Source organism: Stegostoma tigrinum, chromosome 14 (assembly GCF_030684315.1).
Source record: "Stegostoma tigrinum isolate sSteTig4 chromosome 14, sSteTig4.hap1, whole genome shotgun sequence".
Taxonomy (NCBI): domain Eukaryota; kingdom Metazoa; phylum Chordata; class Chondrichthyes; order Orectolobiformes; family Stegostomatidae; genus Stegostoma; species Stegostoma tigrinum.
Window position 1 is genome coordinate 16,421,046 of NC_081367.1, and position 18,369 is coordinate 16,439,414.

Below are 18,369 nucleotides of genomic sequence, written 5' to 3' on the forward strand. Positions count from 1 at the left end.
TACTTGCAACTGATCATTTCAACTCTTGACAATCCAGAATATTGTAAGTAACTTCGTTGAACACTTCTTTTTGATGAATACATCCTTGTCACAAATATTTCCCTTTTAGTGAACTCTAACCTTCAATTCTGTGTGAAATGATTACATATTAGTGAAGGGAGCTGAAGGCGGTTATTGTTTGTTGTGGTTTTCTTTTAATTAATGCGTGTCACCCTTATTTTATTGTAGCAATTATGGGGTTGAATTGATCATAAAAGTTCATTTGTCTGGTGGTTGACCAGAAAATTTTTGACCAGAAACTGAACCAGTGGTGTGAGGTTTCTTTATAAACAATACTACAAAACAGTCATCTCTCGTAAGATCATTGTGGGGCAATGATGATACTAGCCACAAAGCTCTGACCAAGGACAGAGACAGTACTTTTATTTCTGGAATACATTTCCACATGACTGTCACGAGCTAGGCTATTCAATACCATGTACGTTTTATATAACGTTTCACATTAACTTTAGCTTAAATGCTCAGAACATATCAGCTAGTCATTTGTTAAGTTTCAACTGTGTTCAACCACAGACACTCAATGTCGCCTAAAACTGAAATTGAATAGTGCAGAAAGACCATCCTTTCCCCCAAATGAGACGTTAGTTTTAGTTCCTATATTGTGCTAATCACGATTATGCAGCATGCAACAAAACACTGCAATTTCCTGTAGTTCAACATTCAAAAATAGCCATGCAGAGATTATTTTGTCTATTCAGTGGATAAAAGCATCATATGGCTTTGCTTAAAACCATTCAGGTAGAGGCAGCTTTAGCTTTACAATTTAGCCCACGAAGACGTTGGGCAATCTTAAACAGAATAGCAAAGTGTGCTTCTACACTTCAGTTTACTGGACCTTGCAAGGCAAATTCCAACCAGTGCTCTTGTTCCTAATCATTCTCTAGTGACTCCTGCCAAAAAGTTTGTTTGGATATATTATGTGATATAGATTGGGACAGTCATATAGCCTGTCTCTGTTCAGTTGGTGGGAATGCTGTGTATGAAAATAGCGATTTTAGATACGGGAAATAATTGGTGTTAATGAGTGCCAAAACTTTATGCATGTCATTTATAAATGTCATTAACATTTACACATTTATGTCAAGCCCTGCTCATGCATAATCTCTATGACATGCATTGGTTTCTGGTTTGCCACTCACCTTTATGTTTACATCTATTACTGGCCTCTCTCCACTATTTCTGTAACATCATCCAGACTTACTACTCTGTGAACATTATGTCCAAGGCTGGTCACATAGTCCATTTCAATAATCACCTGTTTTATCACCACTGAAGTGATCAATTTGCACCCATCCTTTTGTACAATTGTGCTCAGTAATTTGGTTCTAACACTTAAGGGTCAGGACAGGAGTGAAAACTGATTGCTTTCCATTAGAAGAACAGGCCTTGAGGTTCATTCTGAAACAACAAGACCATAGATATGTAAAAGGAAGAAAATTAATTGAATAAAAAAGAGTGAATATAATGATTAACAGCATGCATTGCTGCAGATATTTAAATATTTTAATCTGAGTTCAAACCTCAGTGCAAATTATTTGAATTTTATCTCATTTTGCAGTATATGGTCAGCATTTAGTGAAAATCAAATAATGAAGGACCTAATCCTTCTCTGCAAGCACGATGATAAGCATCATGAGGGCTCTTGATTGTTGTAAGAACTGCAACGAATTTCAATCGCTTTCCATCAACTAAATTTATTTGTCAAGCTATGTCAGTAAGACCATAGATTAAACCTTGAAACTTTCAAGCCTGTAAAAGTTTAAAATTAAATTGACCAGTGCAAAAACCAAATGAAGTCCTCAAAGTTTCTACTCTTTTAATTAGTTTTAAGTTCATTAAAAAAAATCTTTGTTGTATGCCATTGGCCAATGCAGATTTTCAGCTTGTTCCTCTGAATTCTGGATTTAATGAATTTGAAAAATTCAGTTTCAGAATAATGATGTCACTTCACTTCTGTTTTTATCTTATATTCCTATGAATTATGGGCATCATTGCCACGGCCAGAATTATAGTCCAATCCTAACTGCCCTTGAGAAAGTGTTAGTGGGCACCTTCTTGAGCTACTGCAATCCTTTGGTGCGCATGTTATGATGTTAGGAAGCATGTTCCTGGATTTTGACAGGATGGTTAAGGAATGGCAATATAATTCTAAGTCAGGATGGTGTATGGCTCGCAGGAGAACTATAAGGTGGTGGATTTACTGTACATCTTCTGCCCTTGTCCTTCTAGCTTCCACAGTAGGAGTTGTGCATTTGGAAGGTGCAATTGAGGAAGCCTGTTGAATTGCTGCAGCATATAATCTACAGTGTAACACGTCACTTTAGTAGAGGAAGTGAATGCTTACTGTGGTGACTGTATATCAATCAAGCAAGCTGCTTTGTTCTAAACTTTAGTCAGATCACCAGGAATATTATGAGTGTGCAGAATTCTACAGGTCAATAAGATTGGTAACATAATCCAAGCTTTAGGTTCACTTCCATTTCTTCCCATGTTTAGAGTTTTGGTGCCCTCTGACTATCGTTTCTGTTGCAGTCATCTGGGCAATACAAGGGGACTTGAGAAAATCTAACTCAAAATATGTATTGTTCAGGCAGGTAATGATTCCAGTTGAACAAGAACATTTACAGAAGTAAATAAATAAAAGCTGAAGAATAGTAACAGCCATTTTGCCCTGCAAGTTGGTGTTATTATTGATATTCCATGCAAGGAAATAATCCTAAACATAGTTACTTGTCCCTTTCTGCTATCTTTGCACTATTCCTTTATCCAGTCGTATAAGCTCAACATGAATGTGGTAAGTAATATATGCAAATTGAGGCAATGACTGTTCATAAGTAACCACAATAAAACAGCAAACTTCGTGAAAAACTGAGTTCACTAAAAAATGCTTACAGTCTGAAAACCTATGACTGGACCAAGAGCAGGTGATGTAATGCTTTCAATAAGCATGATGGTACACTGTTAGTATCATGAGTTAGACTTTCATCATGTTTAAAGCAAATGCAGCAGAATCAAATTGCCATCAAATATGACCAAATTTTTTGCACACTGAGTGGAACTTGATGCTCACCCTCAAGTGAGTTTGATGAGGGTTGCAGGGACATTTAATGGGTGAGCGGAAATTGTGTAGAAAGCCTTCTGCCTTCATCCTTCTGTCTGATCGAGTCTGAGACAAGAAGGCTCGTAGATATTCTTGCTGATCTATCACCAACTGCAGTCCTTAAGTGGGTAATTAACGGTGGGTGGGAAACTCATTGTGCTAGAAACCTGAAAAGCTAATCCTCCCACCTGCAGACCCTACAGCGATACCATTCCATTCAGCCTCTTTCTCAGTAATAGGCCCTGGCAACATATTCCTTCGAAATAAAAACTGAAAGAACTGTGGATGCTGTAAATCAGGAACAAAAACAGGTTGCTGGAAAAGCTCAGCAGGTCTGGCAGCAACCGCCACTGTACCCCTTTTTTAGTTATTTGAAAAACTCATTCATTGTGTTTTTGATTGCATCTCAGCTTTATGCTGCTGATCTCCGGGCATCTGGTGCTGAAAGGTGTGAGCAGATTGAAGGATCTCCTTGAGGGTTGGCTCCTGCGACTGGCCCAGCTGGCTATAAACAGGTCCAGGCAGTGGGCCATAGAGGAGGATCATCTCTGCCAACTCTCTGCTTCTCTTCTGTGGTTACTATCCATGTGTCTTTAGAGAGGAAGCATGCAGTTCTGCTAGAGGTGAGCATTGTGGTGGATACAGTGCCTTATCTCTCCCTCCAAATTCATTTTTATTTAGCCCCCATCCCCTGCTCACTACCACCCTCTCACCTTTGATGGTCTGCATTTCCTTTAACGGGCTTTGCATGCAAATTAATCAGTTGGAAAACAGATGATTTACTGTTGGTGGCTAATAGAAGAGAAACAAAATGTGGGTGATTTGATGATGTGAGAAAAGAACTGTTCAGTTGTGTAAAAGAGAATTTCTCGACATAAGGAAAAGCAAGCCACTCTGGTTTTCACAGTGGCTCTGTCATTGTCAGGTTGTCAAATCAAGGACTCCAGCACTAGAAAGAGAGTTGCCTACTGCGAACAATCCCTCCTTTCTCTATCAACTTCCAGGCACAACCCCCTTGAGCTCTGGGCTCCTCAGCGATGTTGTGCCTGAAATAGGTGCATTACTTGGAGTGCCACTGCTTTTCGCACGGTGCAGGTGAGCAATGAGGCTCTCCATTCTCACAGCAAGTTCCAACCTAAAACTTAGTTCAGCACCTTTCCCAAAGTAGGTAACATGAGGGTTCCTGTCACTTCCATTAAATTCCACGCATGGTGTACAGATAATGCTGATATAAAATTTCAAATCAAAAAGGAAAGATCTTAGGAATGGGAGTGCGTCTGACATAAAGGTACCATCTGGCACATGATTTGATTGGGCCATTACAATTTCTCAATATACACAATGGAGTTTTATTAATCAAAGGATTCTTTCAACACAATCTATTTACAATCTATACTTAGTGCAGAAGATGAGATGTTATTAGCTTTTAATATCAAATTATGAAGACACTGGTGGTAGGCAATCCACAGTAATTCCAAGCACCCAAGAGGCAATCTGACTATACCAGTCATGTCAGCATATGAGGAGGATGAATTCAGTTTTTTTTTGCTTCCTCTGTATGAAATCTGCCCATCAATTGTGATGGTTTCTACAGGGCAATGTTCCTTTTAAAGAATACAAGGTGAAGAGCTGGCTGAACACAGCAGGCCAAACAGCATCAGAAGAGCAGGAAGGCTGACATTTCAGGCCAATACCCTTCTTCAGAAAAGGGGGAGGGGAAGGGGGCTCTGAAATAAATTTGGTGAGAAGGGGAGGTGGACAAAAGATGGATAGAGGAGAAGCTGAGAGGAGATAGATTGGTCAAAGAGGCAGGGATGGAGCCAGTAAAGGTGAGTGCAGGTGGAGAGGTAGGGAGGGGATGCGTCGGTCCAGGGAGGACAGACAGGTCAAGGGAGTGGGATGAGGTCAATAGGTAGGAGATGGGGGTGGGGCTACAGGTGGGAGGAGGGGATAGGTAGGAGGAAGTACAGATTAGGGAGGCGGGGACGAGCTGGGCTGGTTTTGAGATGTGGTGGAGGGGGTGAGATTTTGAACTAATTCAAAGTTCACAGATGACACTAAAATGAGTGGTGGAGCAAAGTTTGAAGAGGACATGGGAAGTCTGCAGAGGAATATAGATACATTAATAGAGTTTGGTAGATGGGGTACTATGTTGGTAACTATGAGGCCATCCATTTTGGTAGGAATAACTGCAAAATGGATTATTATTTGCTGGTAAAAAATTGCACCCTGCTCCTGTGCAGACAGACTTGGTTGTCCTTGTGCATGAATCACAAAAATGGTTTTGCAGGTGATTTGCAGATAATTAAGAAGGCAAACGGAATATTATCCTTCATTACTAGAGACATTGAGTTTAAAAGCAGGGAGGTTATATTGCAGCTGTACGGGGTGCTGGTGAGGCCACACCGGGAGTACTGCGTGCAGTTTTGGTCTCCTTACTTGAGAAAGGATGTACTGGCACTGGAGGGAGTACAGAGGAGATTCACTAGGTAGATTCTGCAGTTGAGACAGTTGCCTTCTAAGGAGAGGTTGAGTAGACTGGGACTGTATTCATTAGAACTTAGAAGAATAAGTGGGGTTCATGTGGAAGTATGTACAATTATGAAGGAAACAGTTCGGATAGAAGCAGGTAGGGAGGGAGATAGGTGGGTGAAGCTAGAAGTAGGGAGGCATTGCCGCAAAATAAGGGGGAGCAGATTTAGGACTGAGTTGAAGAGGAACATCTTAATCCAAAGCATTGTGAATCAAATCCATGAAACTCCTTGCTCAAGGAAGCAGTTGGGGGGTTACCTCTTTGAATGTTTTTAAGGCAAAGATAAATAGCTTTTTGAAGCGTAAACAAATTAAGCGTTCTGGCAAGTGTGCAGGTAAGTGGCGCTGAGTCCAAAAAAAGATCAGCCATGACTTTATTGAATGGACGAGCAGGCTCAAGGGGCCAGATGGTCTACTCCAGCTTCTATTTCCTATATTCTTATGTTCCTACATTCTCCATCTACCTGTTGTCAGCATACCCATCCATAGTGGCATCATGATGAATGATTTTTGCAAAATCCCTGTATTGATGAAGTTCTATCATCATATTGTATCACATTTCCAACAAATCTAGTGACTCAAAATCCATGATACAGTGGAGGATGCCAGCAGCAGCAAAATTGTATTCAACCACAATCTGTAACCTCTTGGAATGCCATATTCTCCTCCGTGCTTTCAAGCTGGGGGATCAACTCTCGGTCAATGAAAACTATAGGAGATCATGCTATCAAGCATACCTAAAAATAAGGTGTCAGCCAGGTGAAGCTACAACACATTACAATTGGACTGAGATTAGCGCTGTATTTATTATTATGCCCGACAGCTTCACAAGTCATGGAAAAAACACATAGAAGTCCCAACTGAGTCACCAAAATTACAGATTTGGCTGACTGACTGCTAAACCAGGCCAAAAGTGAACTAACCACACCAGCTTGTTCTCTGAAAGTAAAATATAATTCAATTTACTATAACACATGTAAATTTAATAAGCACTGAAAAAGTAATTTATTTAACTTAAATGCAGCTCATCAAGCTCGCAGGCAAACACATACTCTCAGATTCAATCACAATTAATTCAGACAATTTTTTTCTCTTCTCATTTGTGGGATGTGGGTGTCACTGGCTGGCCAGCATTTATTGCATTATACTGTGGGCAGAAAAAGAACATACCACGTAAGCAAAATTCTGAAAATTGAAACTTCATGCAAGAGGTGTTATCTCCTGTTTCTCTCACAGTTGTTTTGAGCTTTGCAATGGGGTGACAAGATTTTCTGTCTGCTTGTGGTAATCCTTCAATATGACCAGTTACTTAGGTCCTCTCTTGTAAGAATTCCTTCTTTTAAACTTTCTGGGGTTTAGTGTCATGTCCCCCCACGTGAATAGGAATGGGGGTGGGAGTGGAGCTGCAAGGGTCCTGTCTACAGGAAGGATTTTTTAAAAATCCTATTGCTCTTGGCACTACTGGCTTTCTAACACCGCTACTCAATCAATCAGAGAGCTGTTACTCGACAAAATGTACTTAAAAAATACTCGGTGCTGTTCTGTCTTGATTTCCTCGACAAAGCCATCTTGCGTAGTACAGCTCAACAACATGCATTGTTTGTTTTGCAAGTTGCCAATTTATTTTTCTTTTCCAGCTGAAGCAGTCTAACTTCTATTTTGGGTTATAGTCCAAGAATATGAAAAATATGTGGTTTCTTATACACATCACTACTTGCATGCTCGAAAGGGGGAGCAGAGTACAATAGACAGGGCTAAGCAATCTCACAGCCATTCGAAACATTCCAGTCCAACAACAGCCAATTGTAAATAGTCATGGACAATCAACTAATTAACAGAATGTGACGGACCCACTGTGGGAAAGCAAGGAAAACTCCTGGGAACACAGCATAAAGGATAATGGGTGTTTTTGCGAGAGGCCCATCTCCTCAGCCCAGGGCATTAATGCAGGAGTTCCACAAGGTTGTGTCCCAGGCTAACCATCTTGAGATGATTCATCAATGACTTTCCCTTCTCCCTAAAGTCAGAAGTGGGGATGTTCACTGATGATCATACAATTTTCATCAGTGTTCATGCTATAATAAATGGCTAGTAACAATTACACCACTCAAGTGTCAGGCAATGACAATTTCCAACAAGAGAGAATTAACCATCACCCGTTGACATTCAAAGGCATTACCATGGTGGAATTCCCCTACCACCTGGAGGGTGGGATTGCATGAGGTAGCATGAGTTGGAATGGATGCACAATGTGGAATTATGCAGAGGTGAGAGACAGAGTGAGGGTTCAAAGGCTACTTATTGCTTTGTTCCTTTTCTTACACATCTCAGAGTACCGAGTCTGCTGTTTAATACAGCTGCCTCCGCACCTGGCAGTCACTGTGGCTCTTACAATCCACGTGAAAATCCTAGCACCACTTCACCACATCCCCACAACTTATGGGGATTTCTTACAGTTGTAATGGTAGATTTTGACTTTCATTCACTCTGTGCTCCCAACTTAAAAATGAAAATCCAGAACATAGTTTTCTCTACTTACTGTGCCTTTTCAAATTCATGTGAGATCCATTGAAATCTATGCTAGTGTCTCTCTGGTATTTTTCAAATGAGCATTATTATTGTGAAACTGCCCACATTACAAATCATCTCTGTCAATGCTCATGCAGGTGCACTTTCAGGAATTACTCATGAATGGCAGGTGGAGACAAACTTAGAAGCACCAAGGTCAATCATAGACTCTAGCATTACTACAGACAACACTGAATGAAGCCCAAATGGGAGTATTTCCTAATCTTCACACAGAGTGGCTAACCATCTACTGGGAAATGAGTCTGCTTTCCCTCTGATTTTAGATTCAATTGATTTCAACAAGTGAAAACTTATAGCAGGAGGTTTCCTTGTCTGTGTCTGACCTGATGCCATGTGACTTCATGTAAGCCCGATTCAATGTCGAGGACCCACAGGGTCACTCGCTCTGAAATACCATGGTGTCAGCACCTTTACTGAATCTGTCCTGCTGGTGAGACAAAGCATACCCAGAGACAGTGCTGGGAGAAAACTGGGACCCTGGATATAAGATGTAATTAAGCAAAGATAACCAGGTCAGATTGCTCCTTAAACAGTCCGTGGGACAGTTTTCCTAATTTTAGTAAGTCCCCCGATGTTAATGAGGAACATTTTGCAGCATCAGCTGAGCAGGATTGCGGACAGGCTTTATTGTTTCCCTGGTCTGGTGAAAACTAGGCCACTTTTTGGTTTTATACTCGACTGAAGAGGATAGATTAGAAAAATTACATTGCCATGGATCTGAAGTCACATGAAGTGGGAGGCAGTGGGATAACATTGTTGCACTGTTAATCCAGAGATCCAGTAATCTTCTGGGGACCCATGTTTGGATTCTATCATGGCAAATGGTGGAATTTGAATCCAATAAAAATATGAAATTAAGAGTCTAATAATGACCATGAATCCATTGTTGGGAGCATTCATCTAGTACAGGAATGTTATTTAGGATAGGGATGCTTCAAAACTTCAGCTTTCCCACTCCTCTGATGTTGCCTGGCCTGCTGTGTTCTTCCAGCTCCACACTGTGTTATCTCTGACTCCATATTGGCAGTTCTTACCATCTCTAAGTGCAGATGGATTTTTTTTATTGAAATCCAGTAGTTTCCTGGTTATCATTACTAATACTTTTTTTTTAATTTGAATTTCATTTCATGAATTAATTGATTTTAAATTCCCTATATCGGGATTTTACAGTGTCGTTATTTCAGGATTCAGGATTGCCAGTTGAGTATAGTTGAGTGGAACAATTTTCTGTTTGCACTGCCTTGAAGATGTATATGTTCCTATTGAAAGTAACATTTGAAAAATGCAGTTATGCAAGTCTGAATATTTAGCAAATAAAGGTGCAAACATTTTTGAGTGTTTCAGACAGTGCCAAAGACTTTCAGGAACACTTTGTTGCTTTCATAGCTATCAAAACCCAATTAACATAAGTACTAAAGCATAGATAACTACTGTGGAAGCTGGAAATCTGAAATCTCACTTGAGAGTTTGGCAAGTGCTCAGCGGGTCAGCAATCATAGAATCAAAGAGTCATACAATGCAGAAACAGACCCTTCAGTCTAACCAACCCATGCTGCATGCAATCACAAACCAAATTTGTTCCAACTGCCTGCTCTTGGTCTATATCCCTCCATATCTTCCCTATTCATGTTCTTATCTAAGTGTATTTTAAACCTCTGTGAATAAGAAACAAAAGGTTTATTTTTTGCAGCCCCTGAACAACACGAGCAATGTCAAGTCAGTTGGGAAAGTATGGCAAAATCAGGAAAATGGCTATATTTTCCAAACAAGTTTTGAACAGTGAGATGAGAATCTCACTAGTCAGTACCAAGAAGACACATCTCACTAGTTTCTACTCTTACCTCATTGCTAAGCAATTTCATATTTTTCCACACAATGGAGAGAAATTAGACTGCAACAAGTCTTGACATGAACGTCTAAGGGGGTGCTCCAGCTCAATGTTTGCTTCTCCAAGCCTCGAACATTTGTTTCATTTGTCATGGTAAGTAGGCAATCTGATTGTTCCAGTATTCATCCTTACTTGTCCTTGAGAAGGTTACTGTATGCTGCTTTCTTGAATTGCTACAGTCCATTTGGTTAGGGATCTCCTTAATGCCACTGGCGAGGGATTTCAAGGATTTTGTCCCAGCCACACTGAAGGAATGGCAATACATTTCCAAATTAGAATAGTGAGTGGCTTGGAGGGAAACTTGCAAGTGGTATCTACAGCCTTATATTTATAGATCAAAATAGCTGTTGATTTGGAGGTGCTCGCTAAAGAAACTTTGTGAATATTTGCAGCATATCTTATGGATGGTACGCACTGCCACTACTAAGCATCAGTGGTGAAAAGAATGAATATGTAAGAGCCTAGCATCACCCAAGCAGGCTGCTTTGTGTGGATGGTGTCAAACTTCCTGGGTGCTTTTGGAAAGCAGGCTCAGGTTATGATTCATGGGCAGTGACTAACTGCAGAGATCGGCTTCAGATGTGCACCAGCCTTGCTACAACGTAATGGCACATCTCCAACCCACGTAGAATATAGTTATCCTCTTTAATGCTGCACCTTTCATTGTAATGCTGCTACCAAGTCACTTCAAATGTTGCTCCAAAAGCCACTCCAATTCACGCATCAGAAGAGGGTGTACCTCAATGCTTTTTGCTTACTCCCTTGGTACTTACTCATTTTTTCACCTAATTGGCTGCTCATCTGTTCCTGCCTTGCCATTTTGAACTTTGCTGCCTCATTCAGAATGTAAAGCCTCACATCTAGGGTGGAATCACTTTTGCCCTGCATTGGTGTTTCGTGCAAACACAACAAAAAAGCAGCTTGTCATGGTTGTTAACAAAGATAAGCCAAGGTGGGCGGGGGGGCGCAGGGTTGCAAATCATATTTCTGCATAGCGTGTTGCCTCATCCATGTCATTCCTTAAGCATATGCTTATGGTTTATGCAGCAAACACACCACATGTGCTTCAGTTAAATGGTCATGTCCCATGGTTTAAGTTTGGTTAGGCCAAGGGGACTGTCAACAGTCACATTTGAAAGTAACATTGTCAGTCAAGGATAGAATTCAGGGATTTGGATACACTCAGTTGGCTGCTTGAGGTGGTTGGGTTCTGGAGAACACTGCACACATTACCTCAGGATTGTGCCACGATGACAGACTGGCCAAACTGGGCCAGGATTGTGCCACGATGACAGACTGGCCAAACTGGGCCAGGATTGTGCCACGATGACAGACTGGCCAAACTGGGCCTGCATTCTAGCCTTTTGAAACATAAGAGCTGACCTTATTGAAACTTATGAAATACTTAAGGTAGATTCAGGTAAAAAGTTTCACCTATTTGCAGAGTCTAGAACTAAAACAGGGTGCTATAAATTATACGCACATTGTGTGGAGAGAATCATATTGTCTTGTAGCAGGCACCATTAACAGAAAAGGTTTCCTAGCGAGTTTTGAGAAGATTTGTAGCTCAGGTTGAGGTTCTGGATGTGAGTTTGCTCACTGAGCTGGAAGGTTAGTTTTCAGACGTTTCGTCACCTTTTTTTATTTAAAAAAAATACGTTACTCATAAGATGTACAAAAAATAAAACATATTTGTCTTGAATAGGATCGGGAGTTCAAGACAAGAGCACACAATTTTCAGGAGAGAGAGAGATGTAAAAAACACATGAAGAGCAAATATTTTACAGTGAGAGTGGTTCGAGTGTGGAATGAACTTCCTGAGGAAGTGGTGGGTGTGGCCACAGTAACAACATTTAAAAGACATTTGGATAAGTACGTGAATAGGAAAGGTTTGGAGGGATATGGGCCGGGAGCAGGCAGGTGAGGCGAGTTTAGTTTGGGATTATATTTGGCATGGACTGGCTGGACCGAAGGGTCTGTTTCCAAACTGTATGACTCTGCTTTTTCCATTTTTAGAGCAATTGAATTGATCTCTGTGAGAAGAAATACTCATCTCACCGAGGTATTTTGAACAGTGAGCCCTTAGTTTGCAAAACTCAGTCAGTCATGTTACATATTTATACACCTACCCAGTCATGCAAGCCGCTCCGGGTTACCCAGGGGGTACGTACACCAACTAAAGGAAAAAAAAACGAAGAAGAAAAAAACAAAGCAAAGAAAATACCCTGGCAGTTGTCTCCCCGCACAGTCCCCATTGGCCCCCTGACCAGTTGGGGAAGGCGCCAGCTGGGCCCAGTTACCAGATAGGGCCCTTTTTTCTATTCTGGGCAAGGGGTTTCATACCGTGGTCTTTCCCCACCGCATCTTGGCGGCGGCTGCCCCAAGCTTTAGCGCGTCCCTCAGCACGTAGTCCTGGACCTTGGAGTGCGCCAGTCTGCAACACTCGGTCGGGGTCAGTTCTTTCAGCTGGCAGACCAGCAAGTTGCGGGCAGACCAAAGAGCGTCTTTCACCGCATTGATGGTCCTCCAGGCACAGTTGATGTTGGTCTCGGAGTGCGTCCCGGGAAACAGCCCGTAGAGCATGGAGTCCCGCGTCACGGAGCTGCTTGGGACAAACCTCGACAAATACCACTGCATCTCCCTCCAGACCTCCTGCGCATAGGCACACTCCAGAAGGAGGTGATCGACAGTCTCGTTCCCCCCGCAGCCGCCTCGAGGGCAGCGTGCGGTGGCGCAGAGATTCCGGGCATGCATAAAGGATCTCACTGGCAGACCCCATCTCACCGCCAGCCAAGCAATGTCCTTGTGTTTGTTTGAAAGTTCTGGCGATGAGGCATTCTGCCAAACGACTTTGGCAGTCTGCGTGGGGAACAACACGATGGGATCCACCCTCTCCTTTTCCTGAAGGGTCTCGAGAATACTACGTGCTGACCACTGCCTGATGGCCTTGTGGTCAAAGGTGTTTCCTTTCAAAAATTTCTCCACGAAGGACAGGTGGTACGGGACGGTCCAACTACTCAGAGCGTTCCACGACAACGAGGCCAGGCCCATCCTTCGCAACACCGGGGACAGGTAGAACCTCAGTAAGTAGTGACACTTGGTGTTTGCGTACTGAGGATCTATGCACAGCTTGATGCAGCCGCACACAAACGTAGCCGTCAGGGCGAGGGTGGCGTTCGGTACGCCCTTTCCACCATTTTCCAGGTCTTTGTACATGGTGTCCCTGCGGACCCAGTCCATCCTCGACCCCCAAATGAACTGGAAAATGGCCCGGGTGACTGCAGCGGCGCAGGTCCAGGGAATAGGCCAGGCCTGCGCCACATACAACAGTACCGAAAGCCCCTCGCACCTGACAACCAGGTTCTTACCCGCAATGGAGAGGGACCGGAGCGTCCACCTGCCCAGCTTCTGCTTCAGTTTGGTGATACGCTCCTCCCAAGTCTTAGTGCACACCCCAGCTCCACCGAACGAAACACCCAGCACCTTCAGGTAGTCTGTCCTGACGGTGAAGGGGATGAAGGAGCGGTCGTCCCAGTTCCCGAAGAACATGACCTTGCTCTTATCCCTATGACTTTGGCACCCGAGGCCAGTTCAAACTGGCCGCAGATGTCCAACAGCCTATGTACAGGGAGGTCTTGACCTGAAGGCCTCCGCTGCCTAGGATAGTCACGCCCTTCAGGCTCACGTCCTTCCTGATGGATGCGGCGAAGGGTTCCACACAGCACACGAACAAGGCAGGAGAGAGCGGGCAGCCCTGCCTGACTCCAGATCTGACGGGAAAACTGTCCGATTCCCACCCGTTGATCGAGACTGCGCTAACGATGTTGGTTTGAGCAGCCGGATCCAATTGCAGATGCCCTCCCCGAACCCCAATTTGGAGAGGACGTCCCTCATGTAAGCATGAGAGACCCTGTCGAAGGCCTTCTCCTGGTCCAGGCTGACGAGGCAGGTGTCCACCCGCCTGTCCTGCACGTAGGCGATCGTATCCCTGATGTGCGCGAGACTCTCAGCGATTTTTCTGCCTGGCACAGCACAGGTTTGGTCAGGGTGAATCACCGACTCCAGGACAGACCTGACCCGGTTGGCTATGACCTTGGCCAGGACTTTGTAGTCCATGTTCAATAGTGAAATGGGACGCCAATTCTTAATTTCTTCCCTCTCCCCCTTCCTCTTGTAAATGAGGATGATGATGCCCTTCCTCGTGGACTTGCAAATTTCCCCTGCCCGAAGCGCACTATCGTACACCTCCAGCAGGTCCTGGCCGACCAGGTCCCACAGAGCGGAATACAGCGCGACCGGTAAGCTGTTGCTCCCGGGAGTCTTATTCCACTCAAAGGACTTGAGGGCTCTGGTCAGCTCGTCCAGGGATATCGGCCGGTCCAGCCACTCCCTCATGCTGTCGTCTAAGACCTCCGTGATAGACAACAGGAACGACTTGGAGGCCGTGCTGTCCGTGGGCTTCGTGTCGTTCAGTCCGGCATAGAAGGATCTGCTGATCCTCAAAATGTTGGGCCTAGACGACGTCACTGAGCTGTCGTCCTCCTTCAGCCGGCTAAGCACAGAGCTCTCTTTGTGCACCTTCTGAAAGAAGAAACGTGAGCACGTCTCGTCCTGCTCCACGGAGCGGACCCTGGACCGGAAGATTATCCTGGAGGCCTCTGCGGTGAAGAGCGAGGCTTGCTGGCCCCTCACCTCGCGGAGGTCCTCCGTGACATCGACCCCCGTCAACTGCAGAAGGAGCAGGTTCTGCACCCTTTTCTGGAGTGCGACAGCTTTCCCCGCCTCTCTCTTGCCTTCCGAACACCCTTGAGGACAAAGAACCTCTTGTCGTTCTCCTTCACCGTCTTCCACCAGTCGCCCGCAGACTCAAAGAGGGGTTTCACTGTTCTCCAACCGGCGTACACCCTCTTAAGCTCCTCGACGTTCTCCGGGGTCAACAGAGTCGTGTTGAGCTTCCACGTCCCCTTGCCGGCCGGCTGGTCGTCCTGTAAGTGACAGTAGGCCAGCAAGAGGCAGTGGTCAGAGAAGAACACTGGCTCGACGCCGGTGAACCTGACCGAGAACGCCCGTGACACAAACAGGAAGTCTACCCTTGAGAGCAAATAGACCCGTCTGGCCGCGACCAGGTGTACCTCTGCTGCGCTCTGTCTGCAGGGGTGCTGAAGACGTTGAGCAGCTTGGCGTCCTTCACCGTGCCCATCAAGAATCTGGACATGACGTCCAGGTGACTCCCCTCACCCGCTGTCCTCACGCCGGATCTTCCATCTGCATCAATGATGCAGTTGAAGTCTCTGCCTAGGATGACCGGCCTGGACGTAGCCAGCAGGGGTGGAAGCTGCTGCAGGACGGCCAACCGCTCACTCTGTACCGCTGGGGCGTACACATTGATCAGCCTCAGGTTCCTGTAGGTGACCTCAGCCACTAGGAGGCGCACCCCCCTCCCCCCACCACCACCTCCTGAACTTGAGAGATGGTGAAGTTGCGCCCCCGCAGCAGAATAGCGAGGCCCAAGGAGCGACAGTCGTTACCCCCGACCAGATCAAAGGCCCACAGGTCCAGGCGCCGGACCATTTCCCATACCTGCTGAGGTGCGGTCTCCCGCACTCCTGCAGAAACAGGAGGTCCGCCTTGACGGTGGTCAGGTAGACCAATGTGGACACACATCTTGCGGTGGACTTGACGCTGCGCACATTAATGCTCACAACTCGTACGCCCATTGAGGGCAGTGACTGCAGTACCCTCCCCAAGTCCAAGGTCCAGCCCCTCCATCTGTCCCTTCATGCCCATTGCCCGGGCTAACTGCTGGACGCTCTCCGGGCTCAGGAAACCATCCGTGCTGCCTTCTTGGTGGCATCCCCCCGTCGGGGGTACGGAGGCAGGAGAGTCCGGCTCTGTGTCAGGCTGGGGACGCGCTGTTTCCTCCTTCCCGCCTGCAAGTTCCAGGGGGCCCTCCAGGGCCCCAGCAGCACGTGACTGGGTGTCGGAGGGAGCCTCAGGACACCTCCCGTCACCTGGAAGTGGGGTGCTGCTTTCCTTCTCCCTTGAGATCTTTAGCTTCTGCTTTGTGCGGGCCCTCTCCGAATCTCCCTCGTCAGAGGAGCTCTTATAGTCCCCCTGTAGCTGCCTCTTCCCACCTGATGGTTGCGGTTCCTGGGCCCGCTGATGCGGCTTCCTCCTCGCTTTCCGGACCGTCGTCCACTCCCCTGGGTCACCTGTCGCCGCCTCCATCGACTCCAGGTTGTTGGTGGGGGGGAGCGGAGCCTGCAGGGGCGCTTTGCTGGCCTCGGGGCCTATCCTGCTGGGCTGGGCCCTCCTGCACGACCTGGCCCTCCTGCACATTAGTGGGGTCCTTGCAGGGCCCTGGTGCCTTCCTCTCCTCCGGGGGGGGCTGTCCCCGCATTGCCCCTGCCAGCGACCTGGGCGTAGGTGGTGCCCCGCCGCGGGCATGCCCTATAGAGGTGGCCCGCTTCCCCGCAAAGGTTGCAGCTTTTTTTTCTTGTGGGCAATCCTTTGCAAGGTGTCCCTCCTCCCTGCTGTTCCTGCAGATGGTGGCTTTGCAGTCGGCCGCCACGTGACCTGGCCTACCACAGGCATGGCAGACTTTAGGTTGCCCTGCATAGGTCAGGTAGCCCTTGCCCCCGCCGATCGCGAAGCTGGACGGTGGGTGTACGACGTTCCCGTCCGCGCCCATCCTCAGCGTCACTTTGACCTGCCTCTTACTGGTCCAGATGCCAAAGGGGTCCATGATGTTGGTTAGGTCCCCTTCCACCTTCACGTACCTTCCAAGGAAGGTCAGGACATCATCTGCTGGCATATGTGGGTTGTACATGTGTACAGTCACCATACAGCTCCTCTGCGCTGGCATCACGAACAGCGGGACAGCGGTCAATACAGAGAAGGGGCCCTCACCTCCTTTCTCCTTGAAAACCTCCAGGAAGCACTCGCAAAGCTTGGCAGTCCTGAACGTTACATCGTAAAAACCTCCTCTGGGGAAATCCTGCAGGCAGTAAATGCCCGCAGCAGCGAACCCGCAACAGTCCACAGGACCCTCTTCACGAAGAAGGTGCGGTCCACAGGTGCACCTTCAGCCACCTTCTTCACTGAAACACGGATGGTGTTCCGGACCCCCTGACCTGGGGCACGAACACTTGCCGCAGCCATCAGTGCAGGTTGGCTGCTCCCCTGAACCAGCGTTAGGCCGAAGCCAGCATTGAGATCCACCGGTTGCAAGGGTGCACAGCCAACCCGACGTCTTCCTTCCACCTCTAAGACAGCACTCTCCTCCTCTCGGTCCACAGAAGAGTGGGTCTTTATTTTGTTCCAGATGTAAGCTGGTTCACTGAGCTGGAAGGTTTGTTCCCAGACATTTCATCACCATTCTAGGTAACATCATCAGTGAGCCTCCGATGAAGCGCTGATGTTATGTCCCGCTTTCTATTTATCTGGTTAGGTTTCCTTGGGTTGGTGATGTCATTTCCTGCATTGGTGATGTCATTTCCTGTTCTTTTTCTCAGGGGATGGTAGATTGGCTCCAAATCAATGTGTTTGTTGATGGAGTTCCGGTTGGAATGCCATGCTTCTAGGAATTCTCGTGCGTGTCTCTATTTGGCTTGTCCTAGGGTGGATGTGTTGTCCCAATCAAAGTGGTGTCCTTCCTCATCTGTATGTAAGGATACGAGTGATAGTGGGTCATGTCGTTTTGTGGCTAGTTGATGATCATGTATTCTGGTGGCTAGCTTTCTGCCAGTTTGTCCAATGTAATGTTTGTCACAGTCCTTGCAAGGTATTTTGTAGATGACGTTTGTTTTATTTGTTGTCTGTATAGGGTCTTTTAAGTTCATTCGCTGCTGTTTTAGTGTGTTGGTGGGTTTGTGGGCTACCCTGATGCCAAGAAAGAATGGGTACCCTATGAACACAGTCTGCCGATTCCTCAGCAATAAACCCAAACAAACAGACAAAATGGGCTCAGAAACCATAACCACGCTCCCCTACATCAAAGGCATTTCCGAAATGACTGCCAGAATACTCGGACCTCTTGGCATCAGGGTGGCCCACAAACAGTGGAAGATCCAAACATATCAGCAAGCTTAATATGGTTATAGCAACGTGACACAATATGTCAACAATGGTTCAAATGGGATAGGCAAAAATCCAAAGCAAGGTAAGGACAGCATCAAACTCATCTGTGATTGGCTTACTG